The sequence below is a fragment of the Oryzias latipes genome, chromosome 6 (genome assembly GCF_053564925.1).
Source record: "Oryzias latipes strain Hd-rR chromosome 6, Olatipes_Hd-rR_3.1".
Classification (NCBI taxonomy): domain Eukaryota; kingdom Metazoa; phylum Chordata; class Actinopteri; order Beloniformes; family Adrianichthyidae; genus Oryzias; species Oryzias latipes.
In genome coordinates this window covers 14,325,062-14,341,794 of record NC_136242.1, presented here as the reverse complement: position 1 = coordinate 14,341,794, position 16,733 = coordinate 14,325,062, and the positions used below count along the sequence as shown (strand labels likewise).

The 16,733-nt window shown below is 42.1% G+C and overlaps 2 long non-coding RNA genes across 3 annotated transcripts in view; one reads left to right on the top strand and one right to left on the bottom strand.

Annotated features, from left to right (window-relative positions):
• The window catches only part of LOC144992547 (uncharacterized), a 43,293-nt gene that overhangs the window by 11,305 nt on the left and 15,255 nt on the right, over window positions 1-16,733 (bottom strand). Inside the window, exons 2-3 of one of the 2 annotated variants that reach the window (XR_013656581.1) lie at window positions 9,591-9,659; window positions 3,271-3,333 (exon numbers count right to left, since the gene is read on the bottom strand). This is a non-coding gene — a long non-coding RNA (uncharacterized LOC144992547). Of the gene's footprint in view, window positions 1-3,270; window positions 3,334-9,590; window positions 11,443-16,733 lie in introns of those variants that run through there. The other variant, XR_013656582.1, reaches the window with a different exon arrangement.
• Window positions 11,449-15,919, top strand: LOC105354195 (uncharacterized). The gene is made up of 2 exons (XR_908869.4): window positions 11,449-12,346; window positions 15,451-15,919. It is a non-coding gene; the product is annotated as an uncharacterized LOC105354195 (long non-coding RNA).

Genomic DNA, 16,733 nt, shown 5'->3' with positions numbered 1-16,733 from the left:
AGACGTGTTGTGCAGATGCCCCGTGTGCAGATCTACACATGCATATGCATGTGTGACGGATCCTGCATCGGCTTAAAAACGGCTAAATTCACAGTGCTGTTTGCCTGTCAGGCTCTGAGATACAGTGACTTACCCCTCCATCCCCCAGCGGAGCCATAAACATGCCAGGGAAGAGGGCTGGATTAGGCAGACTTAGCTGATCGCAGCGTGGCTTTACTGCCCCCACCTTTAAACATAAAGAGTGACCCTAATCATGATAATGACAGGGAGCACAGCAGGGGTTACCCAGACCACTCCGCTAAACATCGACAGCTGCTTCCTATCTCTCATACACAGGTTACTGTCACAAACATAAGGAGCAAGATGCAAATATTTCCATGCACCTTGGCACGATGCACACCTAAAGACTAACATAATGCTGTTGTCAAATATAAACCATTGAAAGCCAGCCATAAAGCACAGTGCTGCACATTAAGGTTAACATTAAGAAATGTTTTTTTTATCGAAGCAAAGCATACCAGGTCTTGAGCTCCAGAACATTTAGCTAATGGTCACTAATGGTCAAGTTCAAGTGTTTAGTATTTGTAAATTCCAGACTATGGGAATGGGTGCAATCAAAAACAAATCGGTCCTTAGGATACATTTAATGCTTCTACTTCCTCTTTAATACAGGTCCAACTCCAAGGCCTCAAAAGCCACCGTCCTACTTCTGCACCTTCCAGCCTTTTACTGCCAAAAACGTATTTGATCCAGATAATCCGTAATACGTAGAGCAGATACAGCAGGTAGTAGAGTAGCCTTCATGATATGGAGTTGGACACTTGTGGTTTCGATAACCCACCTCAAATTTGGATTTTTCCATCCTGGTCCTTGAGATCTACATCTTTAGATCTAGATCTGTTAGTATGCAGACATAAACAAAACTAATTATCGATATGCATGTATGCATGCTTCCCTTGGACAAACTAAAACGGTGGTGTGAATGTCTAAATGGATCTGGTTTTCACAGGAATGCCATGAACAGAATATGAATCCAGTTAAAACAAACTGACATTGAAACATAGGATGATCCTCTGTTGTAACCAACTGAAAAATTACACTTGTTTTACCTTTGCCTGCCCTGGAGGCCCATTTTCGGCTTGGGCAGTACCCCATTGAGCTGCATCTGTCGCCAGCTAAATTTAGAAGGCAGGACAAATACCTTTCTGCCTGGATATGAACTTCAGCTCACCGTCACTGGCCAGAGTTTGTTACCTCTAGACTGTTGCTGAGTGTAGTCAGAGACACTTACTGTAGTCAGCATTTAAAGCTGAAAAGCAAAGGTGCAGTTTGTAATGGGATCTTGATTCAGTGGCAAGATTTTAGTGCCAGTACTGACAGTTCCATGAGAGCTGCCAGATAGAAAGGGAACGTTAAGTAATGTGTCCTGATAAAGAGATTTAATATTCTCCCCTGAGTTATGGACAAGTACCGATGTATTCCTGTAGCTTTGAATCTTCTTCAAATTGGCCTACATTTCTGTCTCTAAGCATTGGTGTGTGTGTGTAGCGGTGCTCTCGAAGCAGCCAGTGAGCGATATGTGACCGTGTTGCTCAGCCATCTGCTATCTATAACCATAAACAGAAACAGGCAGGCCAGTATCACAGTTTTCCAAGAGGTCTAGGCTGGGTAAACGCATGCATTCTTCGCTTTCCGAGTCTATGCCCCCAAAAAGCAGCCGTAGTTATGCAATGACATTTGTAATTCATCCCATAAACACAATATGGATGTCATGCATGCAAACATATGGCCAGATTCAAGAGCTAGTCGCCAAAGAGGGCATAGTCCACTTTGAAGTGTTTGTAGACCCCCAAACTACCGTCTGTGTTGGTCCTAAATGGGTCAGCCTATACTGCTGCAGGGAACCTTTTCTATACTTTGAACCTTATTTCTATATCTAGATGGCTGCACAGAGACACTTTAAGACTTAAGGAAAGGTCCTATAGCATTGCTTTTAGTTTGCAGTGATTCTGTTTATGCTGCCACCTAAGGGACGTTTTTGTTTATTATAGATAATTGTGCTTTTAGGAACTGTTTGATAAAAGGAAGCCACAGTAGGCAAATTATGATAACATTAGCTTAAGCTTACATTTTTATTACTTCTATTGTAGCTTCGAGTCAAAAGTAGATCAAACTGAGGAGGAAGTCTTAGTTGTCACGAAAAAAACAAACCAAAGAAATAAAGAAATATGTTCTTTTTCCAGCGATCTGGGAGCTTGTGCGTCTTTGTCAGCTAAGTTTAGCTGCCGAAAGGAAAGATGCGCCAGACTCCTACTGAAAACTGGAAATGGTATCTGTGGTCTTGGGTTCAGATGAGAGGAGGATCTTAACATCTGCAGATGTAATCAAATGCCAGGCGCATACAGGATTGCAGCTAGTTTCTGAAGGTTGTTCAGGGTGGGGCCCGGGGTTACTAAGTCCACATAATGCATGCAGAGGCTACTGTACCAGGATAAAACCGGGGATGGCTGTATGAGCAGAGGGTAAGACTTGTTGTCGTGCTGTGGCTCCTGAGAGCTGTCAGCAGGCCGGTTTTGTTAGTAGAACTGCAGAAGAGCTAAAAAGCGAAGGGGGGTGGGTGGGGGGCACAGCTTCGGACTCTGCCAGCATGTTTGCCCAGAACGATAAAAAACTTTTTATGGGGTCCATCGAAGGCCAGCTTTAGAGAAAATAAGCTGGCAGTTTCTATAGAGAGTTAAAAAAAAGAAGAAAACCAAAACTGAAACATCTCTCAGTGAGAAAAAAAAGACGATCTGAACATCCATTTTCTCCAGTTCTCACTGCTCCCCGCAGTTTATTTAAATTTGCTAGCCAATTCGGCATCTAGTTGCACTTCTTTTTTACTCTGTTCTTCTCACCCTGCTACCTGACTACTTTGGCAGCGATGCACAAAATGGCGGCGGTGAGCGGAGAGCTGCAAGGCACAGTGTGGAAGCCATTTTCTAACTGATCCTGGACCAGACACAGAGCGAGGCAAAACCTCCACCTCTTCTAGTAGACCATCGGGATCACCCCGAGAGGGTTTTCTGTGCATGAAGACTTGTGTTTGCTTTTGGTTTCCTAATGAACTCAAACTACAAACCCATAGGAAAGACTTTTTATTTTTTTAATACAAAAAAGCCACAATATTCAGGCAATAATTCAATGCAATATCGGCACAGCATCTCATTAACATTACAGTGGATTTTTCTATAGTAAAACATAAAAATGATCATTAAATTTGGTACTCACGAAACAACTCTGTGATTCCAGATTTGGCTGGTGAAATATTTGCAGCAGCAGCTTAAAGCCCACCTAGAAGAGGGAGAAACAAAAGAGAGAAATAGTGAGTATTAAGGTCCACGTTGAAAGAAAAAGGGACTGTAGGGTCTTCACTCCTTCGCCTGTTTGCTAATAAGCTCACCCCACAGCTTCAGCTGGCCAAGGAAACTCATTAACGGGATATTTAACACACCGCACCCTCTCTGCTGGCCTGTGCACCATCCAGCTCCAACTGCCGCATGCTTTCCAACACACCAGCTCTGCCGTGGCCCTGGGTCTTGCCCAGAATCACCCACTCGCTGCATACATGCACACACTTTGGCACGCTGCTTCACTCCAAGCCTGCAGTGTCATGTGCGTGGGTGAAGCAGAGCATCTGCGTGTACTTGTGAGCATATTAAGTGACTTTCTGCACATGCGGCTCCGAACGCTCGATTCACACGTGAGGGAAATGTACGAGGCGGCGTTTGACATAAGCCCATGTTGTCTTCTGCATTTTTTGCATGCAAGTGAAGCCAATACGATTATGTGGAGGTGGGACAGCACAGGCGACTGAAGAGGAATCCAGTCGTCCAGCCAAATCTTGCACACCAGAAAACTGGAAAGGGACAGAGGACAGATGCGGAGGTTGTCCTCCAGCAGATAAAAGCAGGGCTCCACTCGTTGCACTGCTGGGCGATAACTCCGCTGGTAGGCTAATTGCACCACAGGACACGTTTCTGCCAGAGAAGGGTCTTTCAGATTTTGTTTCTAACACTTGCAGTTTTAGTGCAGTGGCTTGGACCGCTGCCAGCACATGTTTACGGGCTCGTGAGTAACCCAACTCCTCCAGCCCATGGATGGAGATTCATGTCTGAGCTGTGAACCCGCTGCCCTCTGTATGCGAGTGTGGGTGTGTTGTTTGTGCCCATGTGCATGTTGATGACTCATGGAGCCCGGGCGAGCATGTGCACTGGGGATAAGCTGCAAAATGCAAGTTCAAGCCACATGGACTGCTCTAAGCATCGCATGAAAACACATGTTTACAAATTGCGCAACTTTTTTTGTCTCGCTGACACGTTTCAAAAAAAAGAATTTCAGAGTGCGTCGTTTTCTAGGACGTAGTTACTGCAGAGCCACAGTAGTTCATGAAAAATTCACCTCCGAGTTGTGACCGTTGGCACAGAGGAAGCCTTCCCCATTTCCCATCATCCCTTTGTTTTTACGCTGTCCTGCTAGCTTGCAGCCCCTCACAACCCCAACTTAATATTACAGGTGAAACAAAAATGGCGAGCAGTAGTGGAGCAATCCAGCCGTACACCACAGAGACAAACATGGATCTAGTCATCTATGCCAGCTTTTTCCAACAGCGTTTTTTCATCTGCTGCTGATTCAGGAAATTGATTCAAACTAAGAAATTAAATTTTAAGTGTATGTTTCTTTATGTATGCCCTCTATCATCAGAAAAATACCAAAAACGTAATTTTTATCAGTGGGTCTTTAAGCATAATTTTAGTCAAACTGATTCCTTTAATAAATTGTCCCAAACACAGATTACTTTGTTGTTGCTTTTTCCCAATAATTCCAAAATGAAAACAGTCAAAAATGGTAATTCATAGAGTGTGGGTGTTGGTTTTTAAGGCTTTCCCCCTCAAAAATAAATCAGACTGTAATTATGCAAAAACAACCTGCAGTGCTACACAGTGGAAAGTAGTAACTAGGTCACACTAGTGTACTTTGTCTTATTGTAGCCAAAATAATTAAGCTATTTGCTGCAGAACAGTAGGAGCGTGGTGGAGTTGAGGTGAACTGAGGGGAAGGGATTTACAGTATTTTGATAGCTGGAGAGCAGCAAGCGAGCCCTTTCAGCACTTCCAATTTTACCTCCAAGTGGAAATATGCTGCTGATCCTGCAGTTTTGGTCCTGACTGAACTGCCTTGGCCACGGCGAAGGCCAAAACCTGGAGAAGTGTACTATTGCTGGGGGAGAAAATGCGAGTGGCTGCACGTTATCTGGAATATCGCTTTGCCTGGCTGGTACATAAAACAAGCATCTGTCCCGACGACAAGAGCGCAATGACGGTTCCATGTGATGCTGCGGCCCCCACACTCAACAGTCTCCAGAATAAATAGTGGACGGTCAAGAGGCGAAAGAAAATATTGAGTTTCACTTTAATGATTTCAAGGGTTGAACGTCTTGGCTGCAGTTTAAACTCCTGACAAAAACGATTGCTTAATTGCTGGGTTTTCAACAGCACGAGTTAGCAAGTGCGTAGCAAAATTGTCATAGGACAAACAAACTGAGGAGAAGAAAGAAAAAAACACCCCGACCCAAGTCAAAAAAGTGCCTGATGTAAAGCAGCCATAGGAAAAGCTGCACAGGTCCTGTTTCAGAACGTCTGGAGAAAAAGAGGGATTGGGATGGAGAAGGAAAATCTACATCATCTGTCACCCCTAAAACTCTCCCCCGGTCCAATATTATGTCATTATGTCTGTGCTTATGGTCTCTGTGGACTTATTGCGGTTTTTAAGGATAAATTACATGTGACACTCCCAGCTGAAATCCTGATTAACACAGGGAGAATGGCCAGTCCTCCGTAGTCAGCAGGGTAATGGACTAATGGCTTCCATGAGGGGTGAAATGTAGGCTTGAGTGCAAATGTGCATGTAAGTGACAAGCAAGAAAGTTCATTTGAATTTGAGGTTTTATCAATATCCTACTGAAATTAAATCCTAGGTGTAATTTTAGCTCTTGCAAAGTAAAAGTGCAGCATCAAAGAAAGGGGAGCGAATATTGAGGTCTGGGCCTATTTGTCCAGAGTCATTCCTCTTCAATAAAGCCTGGCTTATTTTCTTTTGTACAGCAGTGCTTATCCTGTGTGGGGCAGCCACAGCCTGTAGTGGCCACTGTCGATCCGCTCTTTTACATTCACAGCTCAGTCTGGTTTGACTTCCACCACACGAGCCTACAGTCACAAGACAGAGATCTAAACTCAAACAATTACTAACCAAAAGCCAAAAAACATACCCTGCATATTTTATAGCGGGACTTTACAGACTGAACAGTGAACTTCAGCTTTTCTTGGCTCCCTGAGCAGAAGATTGCAGAGCTGATTCCCATTTCTTTCCTGCTTGTGGTGAGCTGCCCTGTGGCCTTGCTTTGCACACCACTTTGTGCAACCTGTCAGGGGGAATTCTGGACTAAAATGGAAGATGGAGAAGAAAAAGATGTTTTTCTCCCCACTAAACTAGACATATTTATGCAGGGTATTGTTTTCGACATGGTCAAAAATGGATGACCATTGTCCAAATATCTATTCTCATGCTAATCGCATTAAAAACAGTGAGTGGAGCACTTATTGATAAAAACACACACAAACATTGCCATTAAATATCATTATTTGAAATCCTACTGATTCTCTAGGTTTATTTGTGACACGTTTTGTGTGGTTAAAACACACTAAGAACTCCCACCTTCTTAACTATTTATGGCGTTAGCTTGCTGAAATATGTTCGTAAAGCTGACATGACGATTAATCCACAAACACTCAAGTTTTCATTCAAAGAAAAAGTTTTACTGCCTGAATGTTTCAAAGGTTTTTGCCAAGCTATTCCACTCTGGGGTAAATGAGAAAAAATGTTCAATAGGCTCTATAAAGGTGTTTAACTTTAAATCTATGACTTTTATATATATATATATAATTAATGATTTTTTTTCCTCTCCAAAGTTGTGGCTAACTTGTTTGCCTGTAAACAAACACTCAAGCAAAACAAAAAAGTTCTTAAAAGTTAAACTATTGCAACAGAAAACATCTTGAATTCTGCAAAAACTTTTGTATTTTATTGTAAAAGAATTAAAGAAATTATACCTAAATTGGTTTTCTCTTTACTAAATTAAATATATTCATGCAGTGTATTATTTGCAACATTTACAAATGATTGACTGTATAATAGGTGAATAAAAAATGCCTCGGGGTTCAGTTTTTCCCCCAATTACACGTTCAGGCTGCTTTAAGGTTTTTTTTATAATTCTAAATTTATTGAAAGCAAATTTTGACCAAAGAAATTCCTAAAACTGCTTGGATCAGTTGCTCCAACAGCATGAACACTTAATAAACAAATCACGTGAAAAAACATTTTCCCCAATTCATTTAGGAGATAAATGCTGATAAATAAATAAAATCTTTTTTGTTTAAAATAATATAAATATATTTAGGTAATTAAATATGTCTCCACACTTTATTACTACATAAAAACACACTCATACAAACACACACACTGCAAAAATATCCATATAACGAAATCACTGTGTTCTTTACTTGAAAATATACTTGATTATAAGAAAAATATTTTAACTTGTTGTGTTTTAATGCATTAATAATACATTGAATTAACATTTAGGCAATTTTTAAAACAATGTTCACTTTAATTTTAAACTCAAAAATGTAAAATCTTTCAAATATACGTCACAAATGGAAAATATGATTACCGTAATATTTTTTAAAACATATTTATATATGTATATATATGTGCTTCCTTAATTCTAACTATACAAAGCACTTACTGCATATTCAATAAGTGACATTTAACGAAATGCATCCTAATTGAACAAGGAAATTGAAAACAGAGTTCAAGGTCAGATCCAAGTTCAGATTTGCAGACCGGCTGCTTCTTGCTTTTACTGGGCGGTTTTGACACAGTGTTGCAGGTAAACGAAGGATACATACACGAAAATTAGTAGTATTAACTAACAAACTTGCTTTAATGGATATTATTAAAATTAAAAAAGCTAAAAACCACAAAAAATATATGTACAAAAAACAATTTGGTTTTGTCCAAAAAAAAAGCAACCTAAAACTTGTGAAAGGAAAAACATTTGAAAAACAACCTGCAAAACATTAGTTTCTACGTTCGTGTGTGCCCTTTTACTGTTTGTCTTTGTCTGTTTCCCATGATAAGCTTTGCTGTGCACTAGTGACGGAGCTGAGGTTTGTCAGAGCATGCGCCAGTGTGGGCTGTGCCAGGCCGTTGTGTTTCTCAGGTGAGCTGTCAGAGGGAAAATACAGAAAAGCTTCACCAACACACCATCTGCCTCTCAACATGCAACCTTCCCCTGGACCCCTGCCATCCTCTGCCAAAAAGGCCTGAGGGGTGGAGCGTGATCCTCTGCCAGCCAAAACCACGTGTCACCAGCTACTTAAGCACAGCTCCCACTGATCTGTGCGTGCATAGCCACATCAACGTGGAAATTTGGAGCCCGAACCGCCAAGAACTCAGTAACCAGCAGCAATTATCAACAGGGCTTTGCCCTCCGGACTTTATAAAAGAACCTGCCCTGCACTTCTTTATAGTATTATAGAAAAATAGTATTTCTCTGGCATACCTATTAACATACTAAATTGATCATTGCCTAAAAAAAATAATTCCAAGTGCAGAAAATATTATATTAAAACATTATTTTTAAAATTAAAAGAGCATTTTCCCTATTTTTAAATAAAGTTTGTAAATGGAAACATCATTTAGCATTTTTATATTTTTTAATTCCCCTGAAAACCTTTCGAGGCTGCAAAAGAAGTCAAAACCCTTTATTTTAGGTCAGATTTGTTCTCATAGAACAACGAAGGTTTATTTAAAGCAGAACGTCGACCCGGAAATTTGAATTTCTTTTTCTTTCACATGTAAAAACACTTAAGATAATATTTTTTCTTGTTTTATGTGTCTCTTTACAGAATTTAATACATGAATAATATTTGTTACTTTTAAGCCAGTTCAAATACCTCATCCAGTACCCTGACGTATTGGATTTCTACTTTTTCTGCGAAATACCAGCTTTTTGTAAATGCTGTATACTTTAAATTCAAAGGGAAATCTTTTGTCAAACTGTCCTCAAAAGTTCTTGAAATGTGCCAAAAAGGTCGTTTTTATTGAGTATTTGTCTGCGTACTGCACGAAAACCGAGGCCCGGCCGCATCACTCACATGAAATACCTCCACTACTGTGGCCTTCACTTATCCATTGGTTAATACAAAGTCTGATCAGGCTGGCAGCTATTTTTGTTTTCGCATTGCTGTGCTATCACTTTCCTGGAGGAATAAAAATACTTCTGTGAAAACAGTGAAAAATCCGACACCTCCTAGACGTGCCATGAAAGAAATGCTTCCACGTGAGCACGTAGAAGCTGGGATTCAAGATGTCGTGCCGCCGTGAAAAGTTACTTTACGGGCGCATCGCGTTTTTATTTACGCTTTAGACTCCGACTTGGAGTTGAAGTAGTAATCGAGCGAGTGAACACACAGGAACAGATTACTCACAGGTTTTCCAGAGCAGGATGTTTAGTGTCCGGCTGCAATGAGACCTCCACACGCTTCCGACCCACATCTCTGTTGAGGAGAAGAGAAGCCCAGAGTCAACTATTCTGTGCTTTTGTTTGCTGTGATTTCCCTCGTGCCGCTCCAGCCTTTCGTATCTTCTCTCACCCCCTTTCACACTCCTCCTTTCAGCCACAGATGTAGCCCCCCCCCCCCCGAGCTTGGAGCTGCGCGGTTTGCCCGTGTCTGGCGAGGTCCAGGCCTGGCGAGGCCCGAAACAATGCAAGGCTGTCTGCAAAGCTCCGACTAAGCCTGTCTGCTGGTTAACAAGTCTCTGAATGAAGAATGTTAGCAAACAGACAAACAGCGTGTCTGGTGCATGCAAATGGTACAAGCAGTTCAGTCCCAGCCTTGGCTGAGCACATGAATAATTCAGCAGTCTATATGCTACTCTCCCACATTACTCTCCCCCTAAATAAAAATGTCTTCCCTGAGGTGTTAAAGTTTTTTAACTTCCTTTCTAACAACAGCTTGGCTCGCAAAATATATTTTCCTGCACTTTTCAGCACAAACAGCGCAAACATGCCGAGGTGTTAGAAAGAAACACTTTGCAGGAACTACCCAGAACTTTGCAATCAGAACATTTTCCTTTCTTTTTGCTTTATTTCCTTCCAGAGTGTTTTGTTTAGAGTTGGCACCTGTCCCAGAAAGAGCTCCGACTCGGCACACCACCGGGAGAGGGAGACGGTGTGAAACACAGAGACAACAGGGGTGAGGGCGCCACAGAGAGGAAGAGAAAGACAAGACACGGAGAGGAACCGCGAGAGGAAACAGAACCGAGGCGGCCGGGCTTCAGTGTGGCCGTTTCAGCTACGCCCCGTTCGAGCACCGCGCTTGGACGCCGGCCACGCTCCCCAAAACTGCCGTCCGCGGTGGTCATCCACACCATCAGCTCGCCACAAGCAGGTCCCCCATCAGAAATGGCGCCCTTCCACTCGAGGTGGAAATCAAGGGGGCCCATCTCCTGGAGGAACTCCACCTATACAATTGTCCGAGAAACCAATCAACAGTACAAGAAACCTGTTAAAGGGGGGAAAAAGGAGGGACGCGGAAGGGGTTTTTCTTTTTTTTTTTAAAGTGAGATACGAGAAAAAAATGCATCAAAATTAAAAAAAAAAAGCAAAAGTAGGAAAAGGCCGCTGAAAAGCAACTTGTTGCAAGGTTTTTGCAGAGCTTCTGTGCAGCTAGTTGGAAGCAGAGGGTTAAAATCCAGCAAGTAGTTATTAAAAAAAAAGAAAAAAAGGAGCTCCGTCTTCGGAAGGGCGGGCTGTGGGGAGGCCCTGACTGTGGAAATAGCAGCAGACTTTTTTTTTTCCCTCCCTCGTAGAGCTTAAGTCTCCCCCTTGCGTGTGACTGGAGTAGAAAGAAGGGAACAAATGAAGAAAAAAAAAAAGAAGAGGAAAAAGATGGAACAAGAGGAGGAGACAGCAGGCGCACAGTGAAGGGGAGAAAAGCTCGGCTGATGATAAAATAGGAGGTGCAGCGTAGCGCGCGAACCCGTCACTTTTTCATCACATGTCCAACACGGCAAGGAACTGTATTTGCACGGAGAGGAGGAGAAGAGAAGGAGGGAGGGAGGGAGCGTAAGATGGTTGGGAGACGCAGACGCAGATAGGAGGAGAGAGAGAGGGAGAGTGGGAGGGGGGAAAGCACCACATGTGGGAGGGGTGGAGGAGCAAGAATGGCAGAAATCCACTCCTGCTGGCGCAGCCGCAGTGCTCGCAGTCGCACGCCATACTTCTGTCTCAGCCGTACTGTATGTCAGCTTGTAAAAAGAGTGGAGAAGGAAAGTTCACAACCATTTTCTGTGTTTTCTCTCTCTCTAAACACTAAAATATGCATCAGCCTTTTGCATTATTCACCTCCTTATTTACTGCTGCAGTTGTGCTCGCAGACGTGGAAGCACACGTGCAGCAACTCTCCAGCGCCCCTGGACGCACGGAGAAGGCAGCACGCCGATTTAAAGGCGAGGAAAGCCTCAGTAACAAGTGGCCGTAAAACGCCGCAGAGCAGAAAGCAAGCCGGGGCTCAACCCCTGCAGGAACGTTTGGCACACAGTCAAAAGATCGATGCAGCATTCTTCTGTGGGAACACTCTCCACCACGCTCCAAACTTTCGGGAAAACATGTCTGAAGATATGTCATGGTTAAAGGAGGGGTGGTGGTGGTGGGGGGGGTGAAAGAAAACATGCCGGTTTATACAATCAGTCCGAATGAAGTCCAAGCACTGATTTCCATGAAGGCGGAAGAAGAAGTGGAGCCACGGGGAAAACGTGGAGGGGAGCAGAAGCGCTTCCACCATCTTAGACTGTATTGATTATTCTCTGCTCTCCACACATGCCAGCTCTCTTTCTCTCCCCTTCTGTCCCTCCCTCCCTCCGTCCGTCTTTCTGTCTGTTCTGCCACCTTCTCTGCTCAGCGATCAGCATTTTCCGTTTGTGGCAGATTACTGTAACGCTATTGTACAACAACTTCCTGCCTCCTTCTGGCTCAGTCTCTAAAAACTGCAAAGCGGCGCAGCTCGCGGCTTTAAAACTTTCCTCCCCTCGGCCTCGAACTAGAGGAGCGCCATGTGGAATAAAAAAGGAGGAAGGGGGACATAGCGGAACTATTTCAGTGTAATTTTTGCGAGCTGTAAACGGCTGAGAACTAAAGAGAGGACAACATGCCTAGCAGGGACAATGGGAGGAAAAAAAAAAGGTGGGGGTTATACTTTTCTTACTTTTTCCTCTGAAAACTTTCTCTAGATGCTGGTGGGTGATGGGTTCATTAAGGTGGCAGATTTTTCACACATTTAGTTAGTGCGGACGGCTTTCTTTAACCCCGTTTCTCTCCAACTTCTCAGAGAGACTGGACTCTCATGCACTCTCCCTGGATTCCTCTTTGCTCAACTATAGTTTCTCCAAGAAAAACAAAGAGTAAAAGATACAAAAATTGCTTTTTTGTGCAGAAAAATATAGCCTTTTTGATTTGTTCTCTTGGCCTAAATAAAATACAAGATGCGTGCAGACTTCTACTCTGGGATGAGGTGTAGACTCCTGCAGAAGGAGTGCAGTTGTACGTCACATCTCGCCATGCATTTGAACCAATTGGAAAAACCCATGACTTCACTATGGCCTCAATGTATAAAGCTGTCATGTGGAGAGGGGGAAAAAAAATGTTTAAAGTGAGATAAATATTCTGAATCTCCAAGGATCAAACGTTTTCAAGAGGCAGTCTTTGAAAAGTTTGGGATTAGCGTGCAACACTTTGCAGTGGCATGAAGTTCAATTGAGGATACGCTTCTGGCTTCAGACGTGCTGCCGCCTCTCACCGCTATAATCGCTCTATAATCTTTCAAATATTTCAGAAAAAAAAAACAATCATTGCAGTTTTTTAGTACTACAACCGCCATTTTAAAGCAACCAAGGAAGCAATCCTCAAAAAAATACTTTTCTAATTTTTACACATGATCGATATTTGAAAGGATTCAAAGAATTGCAAAAAAGGGAAGAACGCGGATTAGAATTTATCGTCTCTTGAATTGATGTTTTGAAGAGAAGACAGAAGAAGCAGGCAGGTTTTTTCTTCTTCCCTTCTGCAGGCCTGCAGCCTCTGCGTGACGCAGGCCGAATGATAATGCACTGTGAAGCAAAATGGCTGGCGAGGCCATGTTTAAGACGCCTTTTGACTTTCAGAAAAAACGAAAACAGATTTTTACTTTGTATTAATTCCCAAAAAAGATCTCTTCAACCGGCTCTTTAAATTTGTGCCTTTTTAATTTGTATTTTTTTTTGTAAACTTTTTTTTTTAAAGCATTTGCCCCCCCAAAAAAAGGATAAAATTGTTAGAGGAAATAGGTTTTTTAGAAACGATTTTTGAAAATGTAGAATGTTTGTCAGTTGTCTCGACCCTTTCAGAAGCCATAGAGATGATACCAATATCTCATTTCAATGAATAAAATTACATCTATGAGTGGAAGAGGACCAAAAAATACGCATTTTGAGTTTGCAAACACGAGGAAGGATTTGAAAAAAAGCCGAAACTACACCTGCATCAACACTTGGGCGAGACAGGTAGCATGTAAGACAGTGTAGTCCGAGTGACTTGCTAATAAGCGAGAAAAAGCAGATTCCGGCTTACGTACGGGGCGTGTAGGCAGCAGTAGCAGTCTGTGAGGTGGTCTTGGTTAAGCCCTGCACGTGTCTAAACAACTTCTCTATTACACCCGAGACCTTTGAGGGCACTCCCCATCGAGATGGGAACAAAGGCCGTGACCCTGAGGTCAAAAGTGTTATACGGGAGGCAGAGAGGGTCCATTGAGTTTTCCGCTGCTGTTTGCTTTAAGAAGGTAAAGATTACTAACACATTAACTAATACCGATTAGGGGGGTTATCTCTCATGGGACTGGGGTCCCAGGGCCGCACATCACATCTTATTAACACAACCTGACCTCTGACCCCACCAGTCACCCTAGGCAACTGACTGTGACCGCCACTTTCTGCTTTCTGTCTGAGAGCTGAAAGGAGGAGGTGGAGGAGAGTCCCTGCAAGGTGCAGCTCGGGCTCAGACGGCTTGACTGCGGCCTGAACAAACATGACGGCGAGGTCCAGAGTGTGATCTCAGCGTTCCCCTCCTCTGCCAGCACGGCTGCGCATCATCCCGGCCAGTCGGCCTACAGCAGCAGCAGCTCAACTTTGCATTCAAACCCCATTGAACTTTTTCTGGCCAGCAAAAAAGAACCTCGTAAAATGGCTGCAGAACGGCTCTTCACACAAAATGGTGGTTGCGGCATGCGCAGTGCTGATGTTCTGTCTATAACGCACGATGATAACACGGAGCGCAGTAAAAAGACGAGAGAAGCGCGATTGTTTCACAAACTTTCTCCACAGCTCTTAATGAGCACAAACTCAGCAGACTGCTGCACTGAGCTGACTTAACCCTGCATGTTCACGCCGGGAAAGGAGATTTTTACTGCAACACATCCAGATTCTCCACTTTTACCAAATACTATTTCCCAGATGTTGGCTAAATGTTAAATGCTCACTGATAGGAAATCTTTAAAACTAAGATTTAATATTTAAAAATATTGTTTTCAAAAAAAGTGTCCAATTATGTTAAAAATATTATTATGAATGTTAATTATTATACAAGTTTTTTAAATAAGTGCTTCCTAACATATGATCAAAATGAAATGCCCTGGAAAATATCATTCGTAAACCATTTAAACTTAAAGTTTGTTTTTTTTGGGGGGACAGCAAATCGGTGAATTAAATATAATAAAATAATCAGTCACAGTACATTAAATCTTTACTGTTTTTTATTTGATTGGTCTCTGAAATAAAAATTTTGAATAAAGATTAAAGTAAAAATTACTGTCAAAAATTTGTAGAAACTCTACTTTTAATTTTTTTGCTAAAAATATGAAAACAAATCTCTACGAAAAAGTAGTAAAACTAAGAAATGTGAGTCACAGACAACTGAAACATCTACTTTAAAGAAATGCAGTTATTTTTAACCTTTTAATTTGCAAATATTGTCAGTAAATGTCCCTACTTTTATTTAACAATATAAAATGTATACATGGTTTTAATATTTGTGTATAAAATAATAGGATTTTGTTAAGTGTACATTCGTTGGAGGTCAGTTTAGCTCCTACGGATTGTAAAAGTTTACATCCTGCACTTCCAAATATGTGACAAAATCTCTTAAACACACCCTTTAAGAAGACAGAAATACCAGATAAATGATATGAACCGGATCAATGCGTGAGGAGATGCTGACTTCTAAAAGAAGCTTTAGACTCACCTTTCCGTTTCTCATAGGACTCCAAGGACAGATGACGAGGAAGCGAGGCAACAGAGGAGAAGAGTAGGGGAGAGCTCGCCATGGGAATGAGCTGGAAATTATGGGCCTATTTGATATCAGACTTCAGAGTGGACAACCTACCCAAGGAGGGACGCGCCCTAACTGCAGCTAACAACTGGCTTTCTGGCATCCCCTCAGCACATTGTCCTGGATCTGGGCCTTTCATGTGACAACTCTGAAGTGGAACATTTTGAATGCAGTAAAAGACTAGAGATTAACAGGGTGGACAACTAAGTTAACTTTTTTTTTTTGGCACAATTAGAAACAATGAAATCTTCAAGATTTTGATCTCCATGGTGAAATGATGAACAATAATTCATTCCCACATCAAACAAGTTCAATGCAGAGATTGCAGTAAATATCTGTATTCCAAAAAAAGTCTTCTGTAGTTTGTGTTCTAAATAAACGTTGCTCTGACAATCCAAACCTACAGTTGTAGCTACATTTCTTGCACATATTCATTATAATAAATCATATAAAACAGCTCAGAGGTGCTAAAAAGTTAAAAAAGTAGATCAGTTTTCATTTTATTTGATTGAAATAAAGGAAAAGTGCTCCCAAAAACACCTAAAAGCTATTGACACGTTTTTGGAAATTAAAGTTAACTACTTTTTTGAGCGATTTTTTACATACCTTAACACTCCCTCTCTTAGAAGCAGCCAATGTATGTACTTTAATCAGCCCTGTCCCTTTTGTTTATTCCCTCTCATCACTAAGCCAGGAGAGCACAGGCCTGGCATTTCATGGGCCACGTCACAGCGCCTGTGTCTGTGCAGCAGGGCTGCGAGGAGTCCAACAGAAGAACCATACGCACCCGGAGGCTGGCTGCCGACACACACTCTGCGAGTTTGTCATCTCTGCGAGTAAACAAACCGAGCCTCTACAACAATTTATCCGTTTTAAGGAATCCCATCTATATTTTGTCGAATCAGATCAGACTAATGCAGAAAAGTTATACCAAAGGACCCATACTGGTCAATCACGTCTCAATTTAACGAGTAGTGGTATCAGGCTTCTAACTTGCCTCAGTTTAAGGAAGACAAAAAACTGCTGCATCTTTTTAAAGGAGAGCAGTGGCCTGACACTAATTTAAGAGTGGTATTGGTTAAAAAGGCTCTGATTAGGTCAATGCTTTTTTTATGATTGCAGACTGTAACCCATGTGCATAATGTTATTAACAGAAGGTCAATGTCGGGGAAAAACTGCATTTCCTTCTTTCCACGAAACGGCTACCTAAGCA